This window comes from Vidua chalybeata, chromosome 2 (assembly GCF_026979565.1).
Source record: "Vidua chalybeata isolate OUT-0048 chromosome 2, bVidCha1 merged haplotype, whole genome shotgun sequence".
Taxonomy (NCBI): domain Eukaryota; kingdom Metazoa; phylum Chordata; class Aves; order Passeriformes; family Viduidae; genus Vidua; species Vidua chalybeata.
In genome coordinates, this window is record NC_071531.1 from 60,372,242 (window position 1) to 60,399,403 (window position 27,162).

The 27,162-nt window shown below is 43.6% G+C and overlaps 1 non-coding gene across 1 annotated transcript; it reads left to right on the top strand.

Annotated features, from left to right (window-relative positions):
- Positions 1–22,590: 22,590 nt before the first annotated feature.
- Positions 22,591–22,766, top strand: LOC128784851 (U2 spliceosomal RNA). Its single transcript, XR_008429652.1, has one exon. It is a non-coding gene; the product is annotated as a U2 spliceosomal RNA (small nuclear RNA).
- Positions 22,767–27,162: the final 4,396 nt, after the last annotated feature.

Here is a 27,162-nt window from a genome sequence, read left to right on the forward strand (position 1 = left end):
GCTGCAAAGCCAGGCCTCAAAAATGAGGAAATGTTATCTCTGTCCAGTTTCTCTCTCCTGGAACAACAACAGCAGGAGGTTTCAGGCACCAAGGGAGCGCTGACCCAGCAAACCACCATGGTCCCTTCTCAGAAACCTCTTCACAGCCCTCTGCTTGCCCTTCGTACTTCAAAGGTGCACACCACCCAGCTGATCCAGCCTTGGGTTTTCTGGCAGAAGCAAGTCCTACAGCTCCAGCTCTGCCACAGATTTTGTACATGAACTTAAGCAAGACACTGAACTAAGGAGTTCTCAGAACAGAGTAACACCACCTTCTTGGACTATTCAGTCCAACACAAACTGTATTTGCTTGTACAGTAGTAAATGGGGTTATATCTGCTCTTTCTGAGGCCTAATATCATACAAATAATATAAATCCACTTTTTTCAATGGTTTATAACATGAAGAGTGATGCAGTAATGCATTATTTTAAAACTAGGCACATTTTTTTTGTTTTTCCTTTTCAAAAGCCTAACAGGCCATGGCAGACATGAAATCCCAGCACATAAAGGGGAGCTCACTTGCCTAAACATTGGGTCTGCTTTATATTCATCTAAACAGACACTGAGCAAATGCAGTAAGAAGATATGCACATTAAACTGGTTCAATTTTATCACCCACCTATGACTTGCCCCTGAAAAAAACATTTTGAAAATATTTGATTCAGATCTACGAAATGAGCCCTTGATCTGCATGAATCCTCATTCCATGACTGGATTTTCCTCACCCTGAGGTGAGATGCTTGGGAACAACTCAAGTTGTCCCCAAGTCACTTGCAAGTCACTTGGAAACAACTCAATTTTCACAGAGTCTAAATAAAAGTCAGAGACTTAACCTGTAGAGTCCTCCATCAGTCTGAAATACATCTATACAAATAGAGCAACAGTTTGGACAGTCTCAATCTCAGCCATAAATCATCAATCAGCTCCACAGAGGCTTTTAGATCTTGCAGCAGGTTGAATGACATCTTAGAGCTGGCAAAGAGTCCTTTAGGGAAGACCAGCTGATCAAATAGGAGATACTGAACACTGTCAAAGGATGTTGTCATTAAACTCAACCTGGCTAGGCTTCCAGGAATCCTCCAGACCTAAAGAGATTTAACACAGAGAAATGTAAAGTCTCACATCAGGGGTGGAATAACCCCACAAAGCAGCCCAGGCTGGGGCCAGCTGAATAGACCCAAGGGTTCCAGTGGACTATAAGGTGCCCACAAGCCAGCATTGTGCCTATACAGCACAGGATGATCACATCCACAGAGCAACCAGCAGGCTGAAGAATGTAACTCTTCTGCTGAGGAGATCTGTTCTGGGTACACCACACAGTTATGAAAGACAAAGGAATGGGTATCTTGAAAAAGTGTCAAAGAAAGCATGTCTGATGAAAGGTTGAGATCACCAAACAGGATACAGGTGGTCTCTTGTCGAAACAGCACCAAAAGGGAGGACATCTATTTAACAGATAGGTGTGCTTTTTTGCTGTTGTTGTTGATTTTGGTTTTTTGGGTTTTTTTGTGTTAGAGGGCTTTATGGCTGTGACTGTTGCAGACAGGCAATGACTCATGGCTTAAATTACAAAGGAGTCAAGTAAATCCTACTTGAAGCTGCAAGTGCCCCCAGCCCTGGTCCAACAGAAGCACGCATTGCCTCCCACCTACAACTGGCATCTTTCAGCAAAACACATCTCGCATGTACAGACAGGGACAACATTGCCCAACTCTAATGATGTCTCATAAGTCCAGCAAATGTCTGAAGCTGCTGTGTTCTGGACAAGGTTACCAGAGTTACCTTTTTGGCTTTGTCCTGTGACTTTCCTAGTGTTCATGAAAAAATTAAATGCTACCCTAGATGAGAAACACACAATATATTCCAGTACAAAGGAAAATATCAGAAACACACAGAGATGGTAACTCTTCCTACGTGAAGGAAATTAGTAACTCCAGAAATTATATACAGCTTCTTAATGCAACAGATCTCTTCTTTGGATAAATGTAGGTTTGGGAATGGTTTTGACCCTTGAAAGCTGTTTTTCCTTTAATCCACTAATCCCTATCTCTCCTCCACCTCCACTCTCACTTTCTTTGTCTTGACTTATAAAGATATGGACCATTTATATTTTAAAGTATTTTGCTGTGGTCCTGTATCACATTTTGAGTCATACAAGAGACGAGATTTCCAAACTGAAAGAAACTCAAATATTTTAGGAAGTTTTTCATATCAGCTGCCTGATACAAAGAGCTTCTCACCTGGTGATTCCTGGGACAGCATTTCCAACAAAGCAGGTAAAACCCCTTTCCCTAAGGCAAATTTTCTTACTGTAAGAGCAGCTGTCACCCCCAGGCAGCTCTAACATGACATCACAGCCTAGCATTAAGTGCTCACTGAACAGCAGTGCTTGCTGAAGCCAGGTAAGTAGCAAAAGAAAAAGAGAGGCCCCCAACATAAGAGGGACATGGAGCAAATCCAGAGGCCACAAAGATGTTCCAAGAACTGGAGCCCCTCTGCACTGCAGACAGGCTGAGAGAGATGGGGATGTTCAGCCTGGAGAAGAGAAGGCTCCAGGGAGACCTTAGAGTCCCTGCCAAGGCTTGAAGGGGCTCCAGGAGAGCTGGAAAGGGACTTTGGACAAGGGCCTGGAGAGACAGGACAAGGAGCAATGGCTTCCCACTACAAGAAGCAGGGTTAGATGGCATATTGGGAAGAAATTCTTGGCTACAAGAGTGATGATGCCCTGGCACACGTTCTCCAGAGAAGCTGTAGTTGTCCCATCCCTGGAAGTGTTCAAGGCCAGGCTGGACAGGGCTTGGAGCAATCTGGTCTAGTAGATGTCCCTGCCATGGCAGAGCAGTTGGAATGAGATGCTCTTGTAGATCACTTCCTACACAAGCCATTCTGTGATTCTATTATAGGATTCCATGATTCATCCAAGCACCCATCACAAGCACTGGCAAGGCTCCAGCCAGCACCCTGCTCCTTGAGAACCAGCTCCATGTTGAGACACTGCAGTCAGCTTCTGATGTGCTCCAATTTACTCAAGCTCCCACGTATCTATCAGACATGCTTTTATTAACTGTTGTCCATCTAGTTGCCAATGTCCAGCCTGATCCAAAGGTCCCAAGTCAACAGAAGTCTCTCCTTGACAAAATCTCTTTTGAGACCCCAGTGCTGCTTACAGTTTCCTTTCTCTCAAAAAAAATCCTGAAATTTACTATTTTAATTTCATGCATTGTAAAAATGAATTATAATTTACAATACACTTTGGAGAAACTACAAAACATATCAAGTCATCGACTGAGATATAAATTATGTGTCCTTTGTTGTTGCTTTCAAAGATTTTATCTGTGTACATTTTAGCTCCTTCCAGGCTAAACTGTTTTTGCTGTGCTTACTCATGTGAGTGATTGTAGAACAGTCCAGCTTTTTTTTGGAGTAGCTCTTTTCAGTGTAAACCAGTAATTTCCTTTTTGGCCTTAATTCATAATGCATTTCCTCCAGGAATTTATTATTTATTTAACCTGTTAACTACAAGAATAAAATGTGCTCTTCCAAACCCTGTCTTTTTCTTCAAGACCTGCTCTGAAAAGCAAAATGTAGAGCCGTGAGGGTCATTTATATCTGGTTTTCAACCAGCTTGCACAATGTTGGTTAGATGTAGCCTCCGTTTTTCCAGCACTGCTCTGCTGCTCCACAAATGAGCAATCCAGAGCAAGGCAAAGTGATCAGACACAGTTGGGCTGTGTCTTCCAAGTACCCATGACCTCCACTGTTTTTTCCTTTCTTCCCCCAGGTATGAGTGAGGAGACAATTTTGACTAGCACCTGTCCTACAAGCAATAGGCTAAGACCACCAATCAGCAAAGAGATTTGACTACTAGTTAAGAAATCTCAACATCTATTACAAGTAGAATGGCTCTGACCTGTTCTTGTTTGTTTTTAAGACAAATGCACGTGAAATTAATTTGACAAAATCACCTGCACTTATTTATTTTCTTAAATCAGGTTTGCTTCTTTGTTTCCACTGCAGTCATGGCTCTGATATTGCCTCCAAGCCTCTGATGCAAGGGAAAGTCCGTGTTCTCTCCTGAATTTTATAAACCTGCTTACAAAGAGCAGTTTCTACATTCCTAGTGAGATGTGGAAAATTATAAGATTTATCTCCATCCTCACGTATGTGTGAACACATACGCATGTCTGGAGATTATCCATTCCCTAAAACTTCTGTTACTTCATGTCAGACCCACATCTGCACATCATGGTGCACTCAACCCATTTCAATGTTGGTTATATAAAATATAGGTGCATATGTACCTACCTACACATACCAAACCTGTGACTGCAATGATATCTTGTGGTATAAGAATGAAGTGCTTGAGTCCCAGCCTCTTTGCTAAAAGCAACGATGATCTCTGTGGCCATCCTCAGAGGTATAAAGATAATTCTCATTATTTGTCACTCAATTAAGCCTTTTCAAGTGTTGAGTATTGATGGATTAACATTTAGAAAGCTCTTATATAAGTGTTAAGAATCTGGTTTATAAATGCACACCTATTATATAGTTCCTTAAATATTAGCTGCAACAAGGCTACAGGAAATTGTTAAGGCAACTGTTACAGGTAAGGTAATTATTATTATTTCCTCTGGGGTGATGTTTTATTACCCTGGAGGCAGTCAGCATTTGCATTAGATACAGATCATAAAGAACTATGCACAGTAACTTATATTGTTTACTAGTGCAGCTCAGGTATTCCCTTCAGCTTTGTCTTGCAAAGAAATGCACCACTTTCCCATCAAGGTGCCTGATGAATTGTAGCACCACAGAGCCAATACTGATGGAAATGATGTCACTGCTTACTAGGCTTGGTGGATCAGAAACTCCTCCCTGGATCAGCTCAGATGGATTCCACAACCATTTATAGCCAATGTCCTCTCACACCCTGATTCAGGCTGTACTTGAGGGGGAGATGCAGGAGAGGGGCACATCTTGTCTTTCCACTTCAGAAATCAGCTTTTCCACCCTGTGATGCTGCCTGCTCATGCTTCCCTTTCTTGAGGCTGGGAAAGCCTGAAGGATAAACCTGGGACTTAAACAGCCTGCTTATTATTGACCTGCGAAGGTGGAGGTGGGCAAAAGAGATTTTAATTATCTTTCCAGCTGTTGCTAAACCCAAAGGTACTGTAAAGTTAGGGGGAAAGTGGGTGTTATTGCAGAGGTTTCCAGAACAAGCAGGGAAACAGCAGAAGTTGCTGCAGACTGGACAAAGACATCAGCAAAAAGCAGAAGATTTGTCCTGCATGCCTTGCATGGGGAGATAGGATTTGCTGTAGGATGGGTGAAGGGACAGAATGCAGCCTACTGCTTAGGATTCCAGATCCATTGCTGACAGGTGAAGTCAGTCAAGCTTTGTCTTTGGTAACAGTCATCATTCTCAATGTGGATGCATTTTCCTGTGGGTAAGCTGCCATTTTTCTCCCCTAGAAGCATTTCATCAGCATGGCGATTATACTATGCAATCCCAGCCATGGGACAGACTCTTCCAGTAGGTGTGATGGTGGAAGAATGTCCTCTTCCAGATCAACCACAGCTGCTCTTCATCCAGCCATCCAGGTCTGTCAGTAAACCAGTTTATCTGGATGATGACTGACTTCTTTCCTACTCAATGCCTGCAGGTTTGCCACCTAAACACCTAGCACAGACACAGTCTCTGGGAATGGAGTTCTTCGTGAATCTCTTACCTGAAGATTTTGGTGCTCAGGTCCAACACCCAGTGTCTGGGACAGACAAAAGCAATTCACCTTTCTTTCTGCAGGATGTGGGGACTCCTGCACTCCTCCTCCTCTCATCACACACCAGTCATACATTGAAGATCACTTTCAAAGCATAAACGGTCAAATTAATCTAGAGAAGTCTCCCCAGATATGAGGTTGTTTCTTCACCCCAAGACCACCAGGAGAAGAAGACCCAGGGAGCACAGCCATAGCAGAGGGAAACAGCTCTTCCCATAACCATTAACAGATTTGCCCTTTGGAAAGGACAACTGGTAATGTATTCAAAAGTATTACAAGCTTTCTACAGAGTCACACCTTGGAGCCACAATTTACACCCTTACAAATGGCACATTTATCAGCTGTGCAGGCAGCCTTCCCCCTCTGGCCAACACTTCATGGACTGTGGTGCTCATTGCAAACTAGTCTGAGGGACACTTCAGACCACGGACTGCATCGAAAGCCATGGTTCACTGCTGTTTTAATTTCTATCCCAATGCATTTTGCATAGTTGGCTTTGTCTCACTTGGGTGTGATCCAGGCACACATCCTTGAAACTATGCAAACCCACACTGTCTGAGTACCCCTTTGCCCTTGAGAACTGTGAGCCTGCTCTGCTCCATATCTCATTTCAGAATGTGCCCAAAGATTTTTACCTTCTTTAGATTTCAAAGTCGGTATTAAGAGAAGACTAGAGCCAGTAGAATAATTTTGAAGGAGATGCCAGCAATGCCCCCCTTGCAAACAGGCTGCCCTTGGCCACAAAGGGCATCCTGCAGCTCCCACTAAGCTGGAGGGGGGCAGGTTCCTGTCTCTGTATGCTCAAGTAGTTCTTTCATAAGCAGTGTGTCACCTCATCTGCAGGGAATTTGCATTCAAATTACACAGGGCTCCTAGCAGCAAAGATACTGCAATGGCAGCTGGCAGCCTGTTCCTATCTCAATGGGAACTTCAGTGCTGCAAGTATGCACCCCCCACCCCCCCCAGTGCCAATCTGTGGCTTGTGGCTTCTGCTGCTGGAGTAACTTAGACCCCAGGCATCGATCCGTGTTGCATAAATATTGCAGCTGGCATAACTGCAAACACACAGATAGATTAGGGTACAGCAGGTCACGGGTGCAGAGCACCCTTCCCAGCTCTTACATGTATCATGCAGAACACCTTCCTTTTGCATGTTGGCACAAGAACATCACTTCTCTTTCTGCTGGCAAGTGCACCTCAAGTCAGGTCCCCATCCCATCTGAATACAGTTAGAAAAGCTTGCAACTGCAACATCTAGGTATTTGCTGGGGTTTATTCCAGCACCAAAAGCCCCTGCAAGGGATCTAACCTTGCACAGTTAACTTTGCAGTACTGGACCCTTCAACATTGCTATGTATCCTCCAGAGAAGACAAAGGCTCTCAGAAGCTGGCAGCAACCCTCATCTCATCTAGATCTATGCCGAGAGGATATCAATGACCCTTTTTACATTCCCCATTAAAACTGCACTGGTTACACTGCACATAAAGTATTTATCTGACCCCCCCCATCCTTCTACTCTTCCTCTGTGACATAAGAGAGAAGGAGATGAATAAATATTTCAGCCCAGGGAAATGAATGGTGAAGCAGAGCCCCCATGGATGGACTTGATGGCAGAATGGTGGAGCACACATGTAAGCTGAGCTTTCTGGCCCGTCTGTCAGAATATCCCAAAGTGTTGTCTGCTGGTAAAGGCATTTTTCTGCAGTGCTGAGGCTGTGCTTCCAGCTTCTGGAGAAGCTTTCTGACTGCAGAGACAGTTTGAGAAGACCACATTAGGTCTTCAGGTTCTGGGTGAGACCATAGTGGGTCTTTGAAGACTAGATGTTGATGGAGCTGTAGCCAAAAATGGGCTAGGTTCCCTCTCCTTTTTTCCTGTTCTCCTTAGGGCTTTGATGAGACAATTACCCACAAAGCCTAGAGGAGGCATTTTTGTGCCTTCTTGGCAAAAAAGAACAATATATGAACAGCAGGGGAAAAGCAGAACTCAACACTCTTCAAAAAAGGAAAGGAAGAGTACAAGCTGAGACCTATTATCCAAGGTAATTAAGAGAAATTGTGGATTAAATGCTTATCCTTATGTATTGCCAGTTTATCAACCAGATATCAACATGGAGTGGAAGGCAGCAGGAGGGGAGAAAGATTTTTCATCACATCTTCTCTGGCCGCCACTGACTGCTGTTTATGAACCCCCAGACATGTTCAAAACACTTTACAAGGCACATGTGCTGACGGCTCTGGGCGGGCAGGTCTATGAATCTAGCTCCTAAAGGTCCTACCCCACTTTTGCTGTGGGACACCTGGAAATTGGTCCCACAAGCTGCAAGTGTGCAGGCTGTGGATCACAGACTCATCTCTACAACAAAAAGGAGAAGAGTAAAAATAACAAGAGCTCATTAAAAATATAGAAGCAGAGGGAGTGTGAATGTGAGGAGCAGGTAGGACACATGTTAGTTCAAGTTACTGAATCCTAGAGCTGCTCTGTAAGCAAACAAACTCACCATAACCCATTTTTCAGTGGAGAGAGATGGAAACCTTCATGTCATCCAGTCTAGCCACTGTGTCCTTGCCTGGTGTGGGCTGCTGGCCCACACTGAGCATCTGAAAGAGGAGATGCCAGAGAGAGTTAAATTAGAAACCTCAACCAAGCTTGCAAATGAACTGATTTTCATTTCCAACCACCACTTTCAGGCTAGAGAAAGTTCACAGTAGGTATGTGACACCCCAGCTGGAAGAAATAGAGCAAGGTTTAATGATACAAATCTAGAGGTGCCCTGAGAGAAGGCAGATAAAGTAAAGGGGAAGAGTAGTTTGGTTTCAGGATTTTATTTATATGCCCCAGGGCAAAGCATAAAACTTAAATCCTTTTTATTCCCAGGCCATTAGGATCTGAATTTTTGTCTCAGTTAAGAGACAAGTTTAGGAGAAAAACACTCTGGAATGACTGTTTCCTCTAAGAAAAGGGTTACAACAATCACTTTCCGCCAATAATAAATTAATACCAATAGATGAAAATGAAAAAAAACCCAGCCCTTTATTGACAGACACCCACACGGCACAGGAAAAGGTAAACTTTCCAGTAAACACCAGAACAAAACCCCAAAATGCCAGGGAAAGAAAAAAATAAAGCAATAGCAGCTTGCCATGTAGTGGGTACAAAATGACGTGGGTTTTCAGGGAATACAAACAAACGAAAAAAAGCTCAGGAGATTCAAGCAGCAGTTCGGGCAAACAGATGTGAACCTGATGAATCTCTGACATCAGTCTCCCTCTTCACAGCAGATGAAGCAGGTGGGCTTGGTGTGCTTTCTCCCTCCGGCTCGGCTTTTTCCAAGAGGTGAGGGCCGAAATGGAGCGGCCCCTCACCTTTCCTGCTGGTCCCAGCCGACTCCTCTCTCACACCAGTCGTCTTCTCTCATCTCGGACCCAAACCAAACCGTCCAATTCACTCTGAAAAGCCAACGAAGTATTGCTGCTGCAGCCAAGGCCAGGAAAGGGAAAAACAAACTTCTTGGCAAAGCTAACAAAAACCAAGCTAGCCAAGCAAATACCCAGACCACACAGCACCCCGGACACCTGGCGAGTGAGACTTTGAGAAAAGCCCCACGGCTCTCCATCCCCCCGCCCCCCCTTAAAGATACAGCACCCATTTTTGGACATAAAGCAGACGATCAGTGAAGAGACTAATCATCATAAATTACCCCAAGACAGTTTTCAATTCAGAACCCTCAATTCAGAATCCCATGGTAGGATTTATCTTTTCCGGCCCGCCCATCTGCAGAATACATTTTGGTATTTGGCTGGCACCACACTTCCAGCACCTGATCTGAGGTAAAATATTACCAATCAGATATGGCCAGGCTTGAAACACCACCAGCATTATTGTAGCAGAAACACTCTCTGATGACATTAACGAGCTCTTTGAAGGAGGTTATCAGTAGGATAATCCACCTATTCCCTGCAGCCAGTGAGCCAGGTGAAGAAAGACGCTTCAGCTTTTCCTAAGGAACTACTGCAAAGCGAGCAATTATCTGCTGACGAAATGCAACAAGCGCCAAGGGGGATGGTGGGCCGGGGCGGGGATAGGAGGGAGCCCACGTGATATTTCACATTTCCTCAGGCAACAGTAACTACACAGCACATTTTTGTTCTTGCTGGCATTCAAGAGCCTCCAATCCCCTCCAGAAGAGGGGATTACACCGCTGGGATAAGGCTTGCCTGCTTGTCTGATAAAGCCTAGCTGGAGATAAGGGCTCCTTTTATGTCTGGCCCCTTTAAAACTGGTCCTATCATCCTTTGCTTCTCTTGGTTCAGAGCCAACTGGTGATACCTACGTAAGCAAAAATAAATTGGGTAAGAGCTAAGAAATTTGCTGATAGTGAAGTGATATGTGGAATAAATAAATAGACTCCACAACCTGGTGTAGTTATGAAGTGGGTATGTAAGTCAGCACCTGACACAAGTGAGATAGCTCTCCGAAAACTTGTGCCCCAACCCTCAGTCTGACCCACACCTTTATTCCCAAAGGTGTTCCATATGCAATACATTACACAACCCTTCCACGCATATTCAACCCCTGGTCCTGCCTGTCCTCACCTCTCATGCTAAATAGGTTCACGCCCTTCTAGGCATGGGTGGTTTGCCATGGTGGTCCTGCGGGGGGTCTCTGGTGGTCTCTGGAGGCTGAAGATTGTGGTCTTCTTCATGGTTGAACTTTTGAACTTTTCGTCTTTGTGCGTGCACTTTTGGTCCTTTGGTGCTTATCTGAGTACCGTCAGCCAGTCTCGATAGGCGTGGGGACACAGGAGCCTCTTTATCTGGGTTCTTTGCATCTTTGGTCCTTTCTGGTATAGTTCCTTATGCAAGAAGCTTCAGAAACTTGCATTTTCCTATGCCCTTTGTACCATGGCAGAGGTTTCTTAAGTAAAAGGTTAAAATTTGACACATAACTCTACAAGCTAGAATATAAATGCTTAATTAATTTTGTTAACTTAAGTGAACTCCAAAAATCTCTGTTTCAAAAGGGCTGAGAATCCACCTCACTCTTTCTACTCCAGCCATGAAATGAGTCTCCAAGGCTTGAAGTATATTGAAATGCTATGCTTTTCCACTTGAACAGCCATCAGAGTCAGAAAGTTGTCTTCCCAGCACAAATGCCAGGCACTTGGAACTCTAGACCTCTTCTACACAATTTTTTGGAAAGGTAAAGAAGCCCTGCAGAATACTCACAAAAAACCTGGATGGATGGGATCCTACCCAGCCAGCTGCTCATCTGCCCCAGAATCTGGTTATCTATTGTTAAAAACGGGACCACACTCCCGGTACTAAAAGTGATTTCAGCATTTATTGTAATAAAAAAAGAAAGGCCTAAAGCATGGGGGACTGCGGGCTGAGCAGGAGCGTTCCTGTTGAGGATGCTGCAGCGCCGGCGCTGGGTCTTCTGAACAGTGATGTCCCCGATGTTCCAAGTCGAGCAGCACAGGTTCAGTGGGTCAGAAGCCCCTTTTTATCCTGTTTTTTTGTCCTTTTGGATTGGTTTCTTTTTAGATCCTTAATTTGCATGAAGGTTTAGGGTGCTTGATTGGCCCATTACAGTTCTGTCCAGGCTGGCTCGTTTCGCTTGGGGGCGGTGCACTTACTTAAGTGTATTACGGTACATAGAGTACCGTATTTCTGACAACTACCCCTTTAAACCCCTTTTACCATAACCAAACTAACAGTACATGCTTAACAACTATAATTATTTTACAATAATTTCTAACCTATTTTTAACATCTATGCTTCAAGACTTCCCTACATTATTACATTATTTAGTTTTATTTAGGTTATGATTAAGCATCACTTGCCACAGCTTGTGCTATGATACGTGAAAGGATATGTCCAGCCCTGGCGCACATAAAGGCTTCTTCCAATCAGGCATTACTTCCATTCAGAGGCAGAGATTAAACTAAGCTTCTCTGTCCAAGCCTCAAGAATTGCCATTGATTTATTTACCCTATTTATGCCTTAAGTGCCATGAAAGGAACCCTAATGTATCCTTCCCAGAAAAAGCCATCTAACCGTCCTGGCCAGCTTCAGAGACAGAAAGGTTCATCCCACCATCTCAATCCTCACGTTTGTAATACTCAGAGGTACTGCACCACTCCTGAGCATTACCGCATTGAAAAAGGGAAGACGGTGAGCTGCTGCAAACCTGTACAGCCCTAGTGATGGAAAACCCTAATTTATACCTAGGTGACAACTGTCACCTGCTTTAAAGTGTGGTTTTGAGAACAGAGCTCTGTCTCTTCTACATGGTTTGCTTTTACCTTGCATTTTTTGCTACCAGCGGGTAGGGGAGAGGGAGAAGGGAGAAGAGGAAAGAAGAGAGGGAGAAGGAAAGGGAAAGGGAGAGAGGGAAGGGGAGGGGGAGGAGCAGGAGAAGAAGGAGACGGAGAAAGAAAAGGAGAAGGAGAAGGAGAAGGAGAAGGAGAAGGAGAAGGAGAAGGAGAAGGAGAATAGAAGAACAAGCACTCAAGATTAGTAAAGGTGTAATAAAGCTGGAAGGTAGTAATACTTTGTATGGCTCAGTTTGGAGAAGTCAGCAAGGACCCTGCTGTATATAAATCCCACCATGCCTACCTCCTCATGCTTTGATCATCAAGTATGATTGCTAAAACATGCAAGCCACAAACACCTACTCCTTGGCTATTTCACATACCCCATTAAAACCAGGTCCTGAAACTCAGATAATCCCTCAGCTAGAAGCAAAAGAAATAAAGGAAAACATTTAACCATCAGAAGGTGCCAGGAAAGCCCCTCAGGATATAGCACCCCAGGCTCACCATGTGGTGGTGTCTCTCCAGCACAGAAGCGCATTGGAGAGGTGATGGAGCACAGAGCAGGTGAGGGCAGCAAAGAGGATCTGGGTGACCCGAGACTGTGAAAGGTGACAGGATAGAAATTTTGAAATTTCTACAGAAATCAGTAATATGCAAGAGATGTGTCAACCCAACCAGCTATTATGTGCCGCTGGCGGGACACCAACCACAGATTTGAACAGTCTGGCACATTCATGGTGCAGGGGGTCATTTGGTACATTGCCTGCATGTACCTGACACTGGGGCTTAGAAAGCCATGGCTGCTCCAAGTGGGATGTAGTCCTAGCTCCATTAGCTTGGGCCCAGGCTCAGCTGGGTCTACAGGAGCAATATTTTGTGGCTTCCAAAATTTTCATTGCACAATTTTGGATTTCATCAGGACCCTGCTGTGGCCCCTGGCAGCAGCCAAGGCTTCAGCTTTGAATCACATCAACAGGGCAGTACTTAGTGATGGAGTGGAGATCCCAAAACTGAGTGTACCCATGTGCTATGCATTCGATCACCAACATAACTGTTTGCTGTTCCTGCAGGAAGGGCTTTTATTCCCAGGTCTTTTACCCCAAAAGATCTTTTCAGACACACTCACACAATTTCAGCAGAAAGTAGATCCAAAGCAACATAAAAAAAGCAGTTATATATCCACATGAGCAGAGGACACACAAAGTCATACATTCACAAGAGCAGCAGAAGCTCATTGATCTGGAATAACCCTTTCGTTTATAAATTTCCCATGCAAGCCTTTGAAAGAAAACCAGATTGCAAAGAATTGTGTCATGCCTTTCAAGAGCTGACAAGTACCTAAAAATGTGTCTGCTTCTCCAAATGATCCATCCAACTTAGTTAAAAAAAAAAAAAAATTAAAAATCAGGGAATTTTAGGAACATTATGCCACAATTTTCCACCACTATTTTGGCACAAGTTCAAGGCTTGTCTTCTGATGGTTTCAAAACTTTCATTTTAACCTTTGAAAAGCAGCCCCAATGCAGACTGCCAGCTCACGTGGCTCTTTGAAAAGTCGGCCTCAGACTGGTCCTTCAGAGTATTTTCAGGGGGAGATACATTTCGCCTCCTCCCATTCTTGCTGTCTGGTTCTTTATTTCTTATTTTGGTCTCCTCTCCAGATTTGCTTTGCTGTGCTGTGTACAACAGAAAGTTGCCTTTGACTGATGAACGAAGTGACATTTGTACATGAGAAGAAACCCCTTTGGGCTGTTTTGCAGTCAAGAAGGCTACAGGAGGGCAAAACTAGCTATTGATTAATATTATGGAGCCAAACCCAGAGTCCTTTCAAATCCCCCTGGTTTTCTATTACATTCATTAATGAACCCACAGGATGGTAATTTTTTCCCTGTCATGCTTTCATTTGCAGACCTCCTACAACAATGGCGGGGGGGGAGGGGAGGAGGAGGGAAGTTGTTTGTTTGGGGGTAGTTTTGTTTGTTTAGGGTTTGGGTTTTTTTGATTGGCATCCCCATTTGTCTTCTTTCAGTCAATGTGAACCAACACAAGTCCCCAGTCCTCCGCCCCAATACAACCTGGATCCAACTTCTGAAGTATAAAACAGCAATAAGAAGGACTGCAGGCTGAAATGCCTACTGCCCAAAGTCAGCACAGTCTGGCAGATTTTGGCATGAATGCCATAGATCTGCAGTGCAAATTTTCATGCAGAGAAGAAAAGAAGGCTTCTTTCCTTACTGACTGCAGAGTCTTTTCATGGTCACCATTGCATCTACTCAGAAGGGTTAGCAGTGCTGAGTAGAACCATGTTCATGGTCACATTTGTCTTTATAATGCTTAAAAACCAATAAAGTCTGTCTTTCCTTCTGCAGCCTGGACCTTGGAGCACTCAATGCCAAGCTGTAACAGGAGAAACAGAAGGAGACATGGGACAGTTGGACCATGCAGAAAAAAAATTAAAGAAAATTACTCGTTTCAAACCCAGCCCAGATATGGGAGGCAATGGGATTTGATCTCTGAAAGGATCATTCATGGTGGGTCCAATTTCATGTTTCCATACATAAGGAGCTTGATTGGTTTCCCAGTCATTGCCTTTACTCTGTTCATCTGTTTCAAAAGCTTTGACAAGACAAGCTATAAAGAATCCCCCAAAAGCACCTTGGGGAACAACCCCTCGCTTTTAAAATAAGACCAATAGAAAATACACAGTGAGTAGCAATTCTGCCTCAGCAAGACGAATGGATAAAAATTCTCCCAGGTCTTTTCCAGCTCTTACTCCTAGGAGACTTGAGCCTAGACCCCCAAAGCCTCCTATGCCATGGAGTCACATACATTTACCCTGGCTGAAGGTTTGGACCTTGTGTTGAAGTTGACTGAGAAGAGTGTCTTTTAAAGCACTTCACAACTTGTTGGTGTCACCACAGATCAGTGGGTCACAGTAATCCCTTGCTTTTTGGGATGATAAGGTCCCCCCCCCCATTTTATAGTCCTCATTAAAATCTTTCTGTGTCTTTCTCAGTCTTATTTTTTTCCTGGGGTAAGTGTTGATGGTCCATATATGAGGCCCACAACAACAGCAGGAAGGGTATTACACCTCATGCATTGATTTGCAGTGGGAATTTCCTTAGCTATCCACAAAGCTGAAGAGACAGGAAAGCCAAATGTGAAAAACAATATGTGGGGAGACAATCTTGACAATCAGATCAGCCCATAATTTTGTAATGTGAGTTGTGAGGATTTATTGCATAAATAAATGCTGCAATCCTCTTTTTTATAAGGAAATTGAACAAAGTGAAGCTTTTGAGATACTCAGCAACTAAAAAATCTGCCTGAGGTGCGGCAAATATGGCATGGGTTTCTTTCTCTTCCTACCTCTGCTCCTGATTCTTTCTGTGCCAGGCATTTCCTCAATCCTCTGAGTGTGACTGCTGTAGGATCAGGTGTGCTCTACTAGCCCGTCACATCCCAGTGTCAATCATCCTATATGCAAACCCTAAATGTTATCCTCAAGAGCAGTCATTGAAGCCAGATTCAAGACACACTTTAAGACAACAGTGAAAGAGGTTCCAGATAGTTTACCAAATTGGATATACTCCAAAGGTGCATCCTCCTATGAGGTGCTCTGGTTGACCCTCTTCACCTGAACTCCCAGATACCTTTCTTCACACATATCTTTGTTTATACTTTCCCTAATTTCTGTCTCAGCCCAGTACCTTTACCAATAGGGCTTATCCTCCTTCTTTGAAATCTCAAAAGGGGGCAAGTCTTGCTTTATATGGGTGATGTTGAGAGGCACTGTCATGGTTTGACACTGGCGCAATGCCAGCGCCCCCATGAAGATGCATCTTCCCCAAATAAATGCTGTGAGATGTTATCAGGAACAGAGCAGAGCAGGCCCAAGCTTAATAACAAAGGGGAAAAAACTTTATTAAACTACTACTAACACAAAAAACCACATAAACTAAATCCAGGATGAAGACCTTTTAAAACACCCCTCCTCCTCCCAATTTCCAAAAACACCCACCATGAAACATCACCCAGGATTCCTGATCAAATTACCACCCTTCAGATAATCAATACTCAAACTGTCAAGGGAGAGAGAAGTCTCTCTTGCACCACAGACCCCCCAGGAAACACAGTTGCCACACCCTGTGTTTCCCTGTCACACGTGGCAACTGCCCAGAGAAAATCTGCCAGTGTGACCCTCTCCATTCCATGTCACAGTGCTCTCACCACCGTGCATGGACAGACTGCTCATAGGGCTCCTTTAAGGATGCTTTGCCATGGACCCAAAGATACAACAGTTCAGCTTCTCATCCTGGGATTACAGTCCCCCCCATTTTCCCCTGGGGCCGAGGGTCAAAGAACAGGAATCATCTTCTTCCCAAAGACAGAGGGTATCACCATTCCCTCCTCAGCTTTCTTCGGTTCTTGCCATTCCTGTGCTGTTTGAAGCTGAAACAGGTCTCCTTGGGTCACCACTGCATCCCCCTAAAGTGCAGTCTCTATTGCAGGAGATTTTGTTTCAGTCCATGGCTAACAAGAAAAGTCCAGCCAAAAGCTACTTCATCATCTCCTCCCACCTAAATATTCCTTCTTCTAACATCTCAGGTCCCGGACTATCTCTCTTCCACTACAAATCAAGGAGGAGTAATATTTTACAAAGCCCTCATTTCCTGGAAAGGGTTAAAAGTTCAGACTCCCTGGACAGCTGATATCTCGGTCCAGCGTTCCATCTCCCACGCTGGACATCACCCCCCCCTTCTCCTTCTCCTCTGTCGGCAAATTTCCAGGTGCCGCCAGGCTCTCTGTCACCTTCCCTCTGTGGGGGGGGGGGGGGAACAAAGGCATCTCCGCTTCTCTCCACCCTTCCGTCCAGGAGCTGGCTCGGTTCCAGACCCTCAGCCCCTCGGCCTACCTGGACAAGGCCGCGTGGCTTCCCCTCCCCTGCCCAGCCGATGGCAGCCTGGATTTAGCCGATGGCTGGGCAGGGGAGAGTCTGCACTGCACTCTCTGACGACCGGAACCAAAGAGACAGTTCCCTTGGGAGTTCTTGCTTTTAACCCCCTGTGTTCTCAGAGGCGTGTCCATACTTTCAGTGGTCACTCCAGGTGCCAATATCCAAACCTGACCACTGATTGGTTTGACCCAACTTCCTGGAAAAATTCACTTCCATGTCAAACCACGACAGGCACCAAAAAGACCATTTGGGTATTCTGAAATATTCCAGAGCCTCACAGCCTAAATCAATCAAAGATTTACAGTGGTTGTACCAAAGGAGGCACTTGGTTGGATTTGGATGACGCTGAGTTGTACTGAATGCAGCCAGGAAGGGAAGAGGGACTCATCATGTGCTTACACTGGTATTTGCTCCCATCCTGAGGAGCTCCCTGACTTCTGTGCTACACTCACCTGCCCCTACTCATGCCAAATCGAGCTGTTTTTTATCAAGATCCCCAAATCTAAGGTCTTCTCTAGGTCACCAGGTTAAACTGTGTATTTCACTACCACAGGGCATGGGGATGCTTGAAATAGGGCTCTATCTTGGTCTGGTCAGAGGAAATAAACCAGCTCCAAGGTGTTTTAATGTGTGTCAATCCATAGTCACATATTCCTGTGCAAACACAGGAAGGAGCTGCAGCCCACACCTAAGCACAGTTCAATGAGCACACAAATTCTGGTAGGTAAACTGGTTATATATGTAAGACATATTATTTCTTCACAGATAAATTAATTTTGACTTTCTGCTAACTGCTGAATGCTTTCTTGTTTTTTGAGAAAGAGTTAGGACTTTGTTTCATCCAGACGAAGAGTATTAAATAAGGGCATAGGTAGTGGATATTCTCCTCAAAAGACTTTCTAGGCAGATGTCTCAAGCCTGTCCTCTGCACAAGGATCAGCAAAATTCTGATCTTTTCCAACTCTTATAGCTGTGTTTGTGTTCTGGAGCCCCTAAGCACCAACAGAATGGAAGAGAATGATGCCAAAAGATATGGAAGATGAAAGAAATAATTCATGGATGAGAGCATTAGAAATGTTGAACTCCTTCCTGGTAAGTGTTTATAAATTGTTGTCTTGACATGAAGTTTGTGGACCTAGGAGGATGCAGATGGGCAATTCAGTGCCCAGTCCAGCCATCAGGTCCAGCCAGGTGCTTTGAAGTACGTACAACACTTTACTCTCCCCCCAAGAGCTGTGTGGACTAAGCTCTGCTCTCAGCTGAGCATATCTAGAGCCCTCCCCCACATTTTAATCCACTCTACCCCAGAGCAGGACCCTGTTTTTACCTCCTGACTGTGCCATGCAAACTGAGCTAAAGTGAGAGGGGCTGCCAGGAATGGATCAGAGTCTTGAACAATCCCATGTCCTGTCTCATACTCTGACAAAGAACAAATGTGTTGGGAAAACTGAAAAAAACCCAGAATAAGCAAATGTGGATCAATAGCAGGAATCTCTTTCTAACTTCCACCAAATATTGACTTAAACTCCCAGAGCAGACATGGACAAATATTGCCTCATCAGATCTTTTGGGGGTGATTAAAATGTCATTTCAATGGAAAATCTACTCTTCTTTATTTGTTTCTATTCAACTATTCTGAGTTTTTCTCTTCTGAAAGGAAAGTTCAAGTATTTTAATTTTTGGTGTCTCTGTTCAGAAATCCTTCCACCTCCCTCAGAGAAAAAACATGACACATTAAAAAGAAAAAACTAAAAAAGGCAATTGTAGATTTGCATCAGATTTGTACTGGAGACTGAAGATTCACCTCCCTTCAGAATCTCTGCTTTTCTTTGTATCATAAACGGTATTTATTGTATTTCCTGATGCTGTTGTTATCTGCATAAACATGTACTGCCATGGTGAGAACGTGCCAGGGTCATGGTATATTATTCTACTATGCTGATTTTTTTCCTGAGGCTAATAATCTCATGAATAGTCAGTCTTGACATTTAAACAGGAACGTATTTGTGACAAGAAACAGAAAATGTATCCACAACTGAAGCTGGCTGAATAAACAGAGCAAGACAAAAAATTCTTGAAGTACAACAAAGAAAAGGCTGAAATAGAGAGGGGAGTTAAGTGGATTTAACCAATAATTTTTACATCTGTGTCAACCACATATAACTGCAGAAGAGTTAACAATACAAACCTGTGGCTGGCAAAGCCATCCTCTTATGGCTATTCAGTTCTCCTATCCCTGAGCTACTGCTAGGAAATGAGTTTAGCCTCTTCTTTAACTTCCCTGCACCCACCCTTGCCTGAGAATGCCAGGCAACTGTCATCTTCTGCCCCATCCCTTGCTCCACAATATATTCCTTCTCTCCTTCAAATAAATTACCATCTGCAGGATGTTGTGATGTGTGTGTCAGTTCTATGGCTCAAATTAAAGATTATCAACCTGTACATCTGTATCCAAAAATGACCACAGGATCACAGTGTTGCTTGGTGGGAAATGAATCTCCAATCCACTTTGTGGTAGGTCAGAAAAATCTCTGTCACCAGCAGCCTTCCCTTACCCCTGTAGAGACACTGAGATGACACTAAAACACTGGGAGAACTGGGGCTGCTCAGCCTGAAGAAGAGAAGGCTCCAGGCAGACCTTAGAGCCCCTGTCAGTACCTTAAGGGGCTCCATTGACAGCTAGAGAGGGACTTTGGACAAAGTTCTAGAGTGACAGAGCAAGGGGGAATGGCTTCCCACTGCCAGAGGGCAAAGTTAGGTAGGATATTGGGAAGAAATTCCTGGATGTGAGGGTGGCAAGGCCCTGGCACAGGTTTTCCAGAGAAGCTGTAGCTGTCCCATCCCTGGAAGTGTTCAAGGTAGGTTGGATGTGGCTTGGAGCAACCTAGGATAGTGAAAGGTGTCCCTGCTCATGGCAAGGGGGTTAGAACAAGATATTCTTGAAGATCTCTTTGTACCCAAACCATTTGTACCCAAACCATTCTATGGAAAGAGCATTGCTCCCTTTCCCTGCAGCACATCCCTGGTGGTTGTCCTCAGGAGCAGTCAGGGGGTTACTGATGGGCTACTGGGTAGATGAAGGTACTGGTGAATGATGATCCTGGGTGAAGAAAGGCTACAACGCTACTGGTGCTCAATGCACAGAAGAAGGCACGTGTATTCTTCTAAACCATGCACTTCTTCTGGAGAGGATGGACAGGGTGATGGAGCAGAGACCAAATGTATGACACCCAGACATGAGTAGTCAGATAACCTTGCAGGCGCATCTCTGTGGCGATGAACCACAGAGGTTCTCCACATCTGCCACCCCATTTGAGGCACAAAACAGGACAGAAATCTTCACACTCAGCTCTGCTGTAAGGGCAGCTCATGATAGGCTAGGTTTGTGGTGGGGATAACTTTCCTTACACACTAAACTGCTACTGATTACCAGGTAAGATTTCCATCACACCAGGTCTTCTGCAGGTTTGGAACAGGAGCAACAAAATTATCTACTGGTTATACCCTGCTAGGAAATGTTCAGATTTGAATGAAATGTGTTGATTAACTCAAAGAAAAAAAAGGAGTTAATTGCAAAGAGGGTGGTAGAATAGTTATCAGACCTTTTGGGGGGGATTAAAAACATCTTTTCAATGGAAAAAGAATATCCACTCTTTTTTGTTTTCTTCTATTCAACCATTCTTTCTCTTGTAATTTCCTATAGGAAAAAAAAAAAAAAGAGAGTTTATCACTGGTGGGAAATGGAAAGCATGATAGCTTCATAGAGAAGAAAAAAGGTGTTGTTCCTTAGGCTCTTTTATTTCTTAGTATAAAACACATTGTGAAGAAGAGAGAGCAGAAAGAGAAACTCATCATATGCCTTCTGACCTCCCAGACTTGAGTCATACTCTGGGTTTCCCCTATGAAATAAGTCTTCCATCCAATCCCAAACTGGCACAAAACAAAACAACCAAAACACAGAAACTCTAATGCATTTAAATTGTGTTTTAGATTACCTTTGAGAATTGCTATCTTGATTGTGTGTCTTCTGACATTTCCCAGGCTAGTTACTTATTTAAATTATTGTAGTTATATGGTGGGTTTTTCCAACACTATTTGAAGACCCTCTCACAAGAGTCCCAGGTAGCTGCCAAGGATCTGGGGAAGAAATGACACCCACCTGCTGCCTCTCTGTGTCTTTACTTATGGTAAACTTTGAGGAGCACCAGGCTGATACCTGACACCATCACTGTGGAGACTCTGGCTGATTTACATTGGGGAGCAAAGCCAAATGGAAATACAACTATATGAGAAGAAGGAGTTGGCACTGCAGAATATGGATGTATGCAATCAGCCAGTACGTGAATGGAGGCAGTGCATTTCAGAACAATAATTTCGCTCCTCCTGTACCTTTTTTTATTTTCCATGTTAACAGAAAAATCTCCAGTAGCTGCTACCTGCTGTTAAAATCTTCACATATCTCAAGGTCATTGACACGCAGAATGTGAAAGATCTGCCTCTAAGCATGGATCTTGATTACCCTACTACAAACTCTGAGTGATGATATGTGCCTCGCAGCTGATAATGCAGTACTTTATCAGAACTTAGTACAGTTCTGATGGAGTCTTCAAATGTTGTTGGCACCAGGGACTTGCTTCAGTTGGTGTTGCTGGTTGTTGGAAGTGGGAGGTTAGTTTCAGGCAGCTGATGTTGCTGTCAGGGAAGCATCTTAGTCTGGGACAAGAAAGGCCAAAACACTGCATTTGGGTTGCATCCAAAATTCCCCATGTGCTGCGGCACAGCAGCAGCGGCACACAGTGGCATGCTGGGTGTGAGGGGTGTGCGACGCCTCCCCCAGGACCCCGAATCTCCTAAGCAGACACCGAGCAATCAATATAGAAAAGATGAGATGGGCCTTGCTTGCTTATCCAAGAATCATTTATTATGCAAAGCTTCCATAACTCGAATATCCAGCAGAGGTAAAGACCAGGCACAAGTCTGGGGAGTGGGTTTTTAGGGACATGACTAGGATGGAACTTGGAACTAGGAACCAATAGCAGAGTGGCAGGGAGGAACATAAGGCAGGAATTACAATGTTTAAACCAATAGGGAGCTCCAGGGGAGGGGAACAGTCTAACTAGACCAATGAAGCATCGAGGGACACATAAATGACAGGGAATCCTCTGGAACAAGGGGTAGGAATGAGGGAGGACTGACAGCAGGGACTGAACCAATGCCTCGGGGAGGGGGGGGTACAGAACCAACTATTAAAACAATAATAAATGAAAACACATCACAGCACCCATGAATTGGTCCCATACCAGCAAGGGACAGAGCTTGATGTTTTATGAAAAGCCCCAAAGATGAGCAGAAGGAGAACTGAAGTGGCTTTGCTGTACCTTTTTCCTTTCACAAGGTCCAGGCTAAGAAATAACAAGACAATATAAGTATTGTCTCCAGCTGGGTCATCTACATGCATCTATTCCTTTGAAGGAATCATACAAAGAGAAAGGACAGATTTGCTGCTGGTGTTGGCCAAGTGTAGTATCTGATCTTAAAAGTTTAATAATGCCCTTGATGAGAGGATTTTATATTAAACAGACTTTGGGGCATGGGAGTTGGACCTAGAGCTTGCTGTCTCTGCTTCATGCATTGCCCCAGTATTGCAGTGACTCTGGGAATGGTGCACTGATGGGTTTGAATTGCGCCAAAAGAGAGGTGGGTCGGTGTGGATATTCTCAGCTCAGTCAGAGAGAAAGGTTTTCTAACCAGGCGACATCCTGGGAAACAGTTGGGAAAGAATGTAAATAATTCTCTAATCTATCTTGTTATTCACATTGTTTATAGATATGTTCTGCTACTGTGCGTCATTCACTGCACACCAATGGTGTGACATGTTTTTACTCTACGACCAATGAAATTAGTCTTCTCAATGTTCTCTATATATAGAGCAGTACATTTGAAATAAATCAGAGCTCATTTTCTTTGCCTTCTGATCTGGAGTTCTCTGTTCCTGTCCTGCTCAACAGCAACAGGTTGGAAGGTCAAAGAAGAATCTTTCTCTTTACTCTGCCCTCATGAGACCCTACCTGGAGTTCTGTATCCAGCTCTGGGGTCTCCAACATAAGAATGACATGGACATGTTAGAGCAGATCCAGAGCAGGGGCACAGAGATGCTCCAAGAACTGGAGCACATCTGCTCTGGAGATAGGCTGGGAGAGCTGGGGGTGTTCAGCTTGGAGAAGAGAAGGCTTCAGGGAGAGCTTAGACCTTCCAGTGACCAAAGGGGACTTATAATAGCGGGAGAGCAGCTTTTTTTTATATGAGCATATAGTCATAGGAAAAGGGGAAATGGTTTTAAACTAAGAAAGAGTAAATTTGGATTAAATGTTAGGAAGAAATTCTTTCATGTGAGGTTGGTGAGGCCCTGGCACAGGTTGCCCAGGGAAGCTGTGGCTGCCCCATTCCTGTAAGTGTTGAAGGCCAGGTTTGACAGGTCTTGGAGCAACCTGGTTTGAGTGGAAGACATCCCTGCCTATGGCAAGGAAGTTGGAATTATGTGGTTTCTAAAGTCCCTTCCAATCCACAGTATTCTGTGACCCCAAGTAATGCACATGCATGGCAAATACAGAAAACACCTTCAGCTGCTCACTGACAAGCTGGTGCTGGATTCTTTGCCCTTGGGCATCAGCTAAGGCCAACCAGGCAACAGAAAGAAAGCTGGCAGGAACTGCAGACCACATCTACAAAAGGCCTTCTGAGGTTCCACAAGGAGTTGTCTTAGTCACAACAGGCTCTACCGGGTCCTGCATTATCCAGCAGCACCGCAGGGGGTCTGGGTTCTTGGTGTGTTGGCATGAAAAGTCTGCCTTCAGGATGAGATTTCCCAAAGCATGGCACTGCAGTATTGTCAGGATCATGAGGTGTATTGATTGGATCTCCAGATTAATTAATGTGCTGTGAAATGCCTGGTGGCAGTGCTGAATGCTGATCCTCAGTAGAGGCAATTTGATATTCAGTAGGTGAAAACATTTATTTCAACCTGGGTGAGATTTGCCATGCACAGTCCCAAATTTGTCCTTCATAATATAAAAGCAAATAGCAAGGAAAAAAAAACCCAGGCCACTTGCCCACCACTCCTGCAACCCCCTCTGCAGTCACTTCACTCATGTCAGAGGGAGGACATTCAAGCCTTTCATTATAAAAATTATTAATCTCCATTCTTGTGAAGAACAAATGGACCTACAGTGAGCTTTGCATCAAGCAAGGAAAACCAAGAAAAAAGAGTAATATTTCATTTTATACATCATCAGTCATAGGCTACTAGTTTTTGGTAGGAGAGCAGACCCAGGAGGGACTAGCTGTAAACACAGCTTGTTAGAAATGACCAGGGAGCTGTGAAAACTCACCTCCTTTGAAATCGGTATGAAACAGTTTGATTTTTTGCACCATTTAATATGGGCTCATTAGGAGCTGAAGATGGGTGCCAAAGTGAAGCCAAGCAAAAACCACTCAGATGAACCTTCCCAATGCCTTTGCTGCTCACTGCTGCATTTGGTTACAGAAGCATGAATTCCTTGTTCTTGTGCCAAACATATTGCTATGGGATGAGTAATTGTGCCAGTCATCACTGGACTTAGGCAGATACTAACACAATGCAGTATTGCACACAGTTCTCCCAGTCCTTCCCACTCTGGTATCTCTGTATGATCTTGTTAATAATATTGCCCAAAGCACTTTAATTTTAAACATTGTCCAGGATTTTAAAAAAATAAAATTCCCAAAATAATATTTTTTGAGCTGAGGAGGTGATCTTTCTTAAGTCGGGCTCTTTGCTCTGACATAGAGAAATATATTTTTGCAGATTTAAAAACTGGTGCTTGAAGGAAATTGATTGAAGTGTTCAAGGTTTCCATGAAGAGAAACTGGTTGAATAACAACAGGTTCATTTTCTGCAACTTGAAAAATTAGTAAAATAAGTAGGAGGGCTTTTTCCTGTGATAGTAAAGCCATGTATAATAATAAGGAGCATGATTAAAAAACAATTTTGTCAGTATCTCTGTTGTATCATATCAGATCTTTTTTAATATTTATAATTTCCATCTTACATCACATCTCAAGAAGAAAACATATGCCAGGTCCTAATTTCCACTCTTAAATCTATTCTACTTAAATCAAATTAGGCTTATTCATAACAAATCAGTACCTCACATTTCTTTTCTCAATGCAGAAACCTAAATCCCTTTCTGCTTGCCTTTCTAAAAAGAGCTCAAATTATTTTCCAAGGAAAATCAATCCAGAGAAAAAAATTTCCAAGGAAAATCAATCCACTACATTTGTAATGGAGGAAATTGTATCTCTTCCTTTTCATCTGAGCAAATACGAACAAAAAATTATAAGTAAAGTAATAATATTGAAAATTGTTTCAATGATCAAAGAACTGGGAAAAGAAGAAGGACAACTGAAGATTTCAGTCATAGCTTTGTGGGAACATCACCCACTGCTTTTCCCCTGTGCAAGGATTTTCGTGAGAGTATGTCCTTGTACTAATTGTCTGTAATAGGACTTTTCTCTCATCTATCTCATGAAAATGTATGATTGCCATTTCAAAGGCAGACAGCATTCTGGCAAAAAATAATTTGGCAACAGGGGGAGACTGAAGACCACTTGCTGTTATATAATAGGGATGTGAATTTGAATGCAACAGGATGCTACAGAGATGTAACTGTCCATATATTGCCCTCCCTATACATAAAGGAATAATTTCCTCCTAAGAAATAGATTCAGGTAATATACTAGAATTTGCCTCATCTAACTATGTGCCTTTTTTGTAGCTAGTACCACATCTGAAAGAAAGATGACTGTGTGCTGCCACTGGGAAAACCTCTAAGAGGAGCAACCAGACAAAACAAGCTACAGCAAATGGGTCCCCGTGCATTTGGAGTGAAATGCATAGAAATGTAACAGGTTGTAAGGAGAAAAAAAAAAAAAAAAAAAAAAAAAAAAAAAAAACAACACATTTGGGTTATATAAAGAATAAATTGTCCCCAAAGATTTATGTTCATTTCTTTGGCAAGATGCTCTCTCTGATCAGCCCAGAGAGCAGTGTCTCAATGGAATTTCCATCTGTTCCCTGATGATTCAGGACTTCAAGCTGCTCCCGATGGTAAACCATTCCTCACTCTGTCTATATTCCTTAAACTTAAATCTGATGGGTAAAACGGGAGTCTCAACTAGTACTCCCCCTCCTATCAAACTGCTTTGCTTTCATGTGATACTGCTGTCAGTTTTGGATACAGCATATTTCTGGCTAAGACTTGTTTGCACTATAATTTATAGTCTTATTTCTACAGCGGATTGAAGGTTCTTTGGATTGCAATTGAAAATATGCTGTTTATCTTGCTCATTAGAGTAATAAATGGAATGCTCCAATTTATTAATGAAAGGAAATTTATTAAATAGTCCAAATATAAATTTAGAGAATAACAACAAAAAGCCACTATCAAAAAGGTCAGTGCCGAGCCCAGGATTGGCGCTGGGCGAGACACAGTTTCCACCACTGCAGCAGAGATTCCCCTATGCTTCACACCGACTGTCCTGTCCGAGTGATTTTTATACATTTTTCTTGCCTGGGGCAAAAGTCCCTTTCTTCTTTTCTGGGTTGTACCCATTCATGTGGAGTTCTTTCACTGTGGCAAGTGCAACAAAACCCCTTCGGAGAGTGATGATCACCTGTGATCATGTTCCGAAGTTTGGTATTCAGATGTATCTTCCTGATGGTTCTGGTTATCTCGATCTCGGGTACTTATCACTTGTTCATCGTCCGGCTGTTCCTTGGACTACCTTGATGGATGATCCATCTCCGGGCTGGCCACGTCTATTAGCTTGCAAATGAAGCCCTCCCTCTTTTGTCCAGGTGGCTTCGACCCAGTGTTGCAATCCCCATCGCTGGCTTGTGCATTTCATATTTTAGTTTTCCTTAGAAACTTTTATAAGAATATTTTAATTTGCACAAATTATCACATACGTACATGACATTAGGAAGTCCAGTGGTCGTCTGCCTGAGACATGGTGAGCTCATCTATCCAGG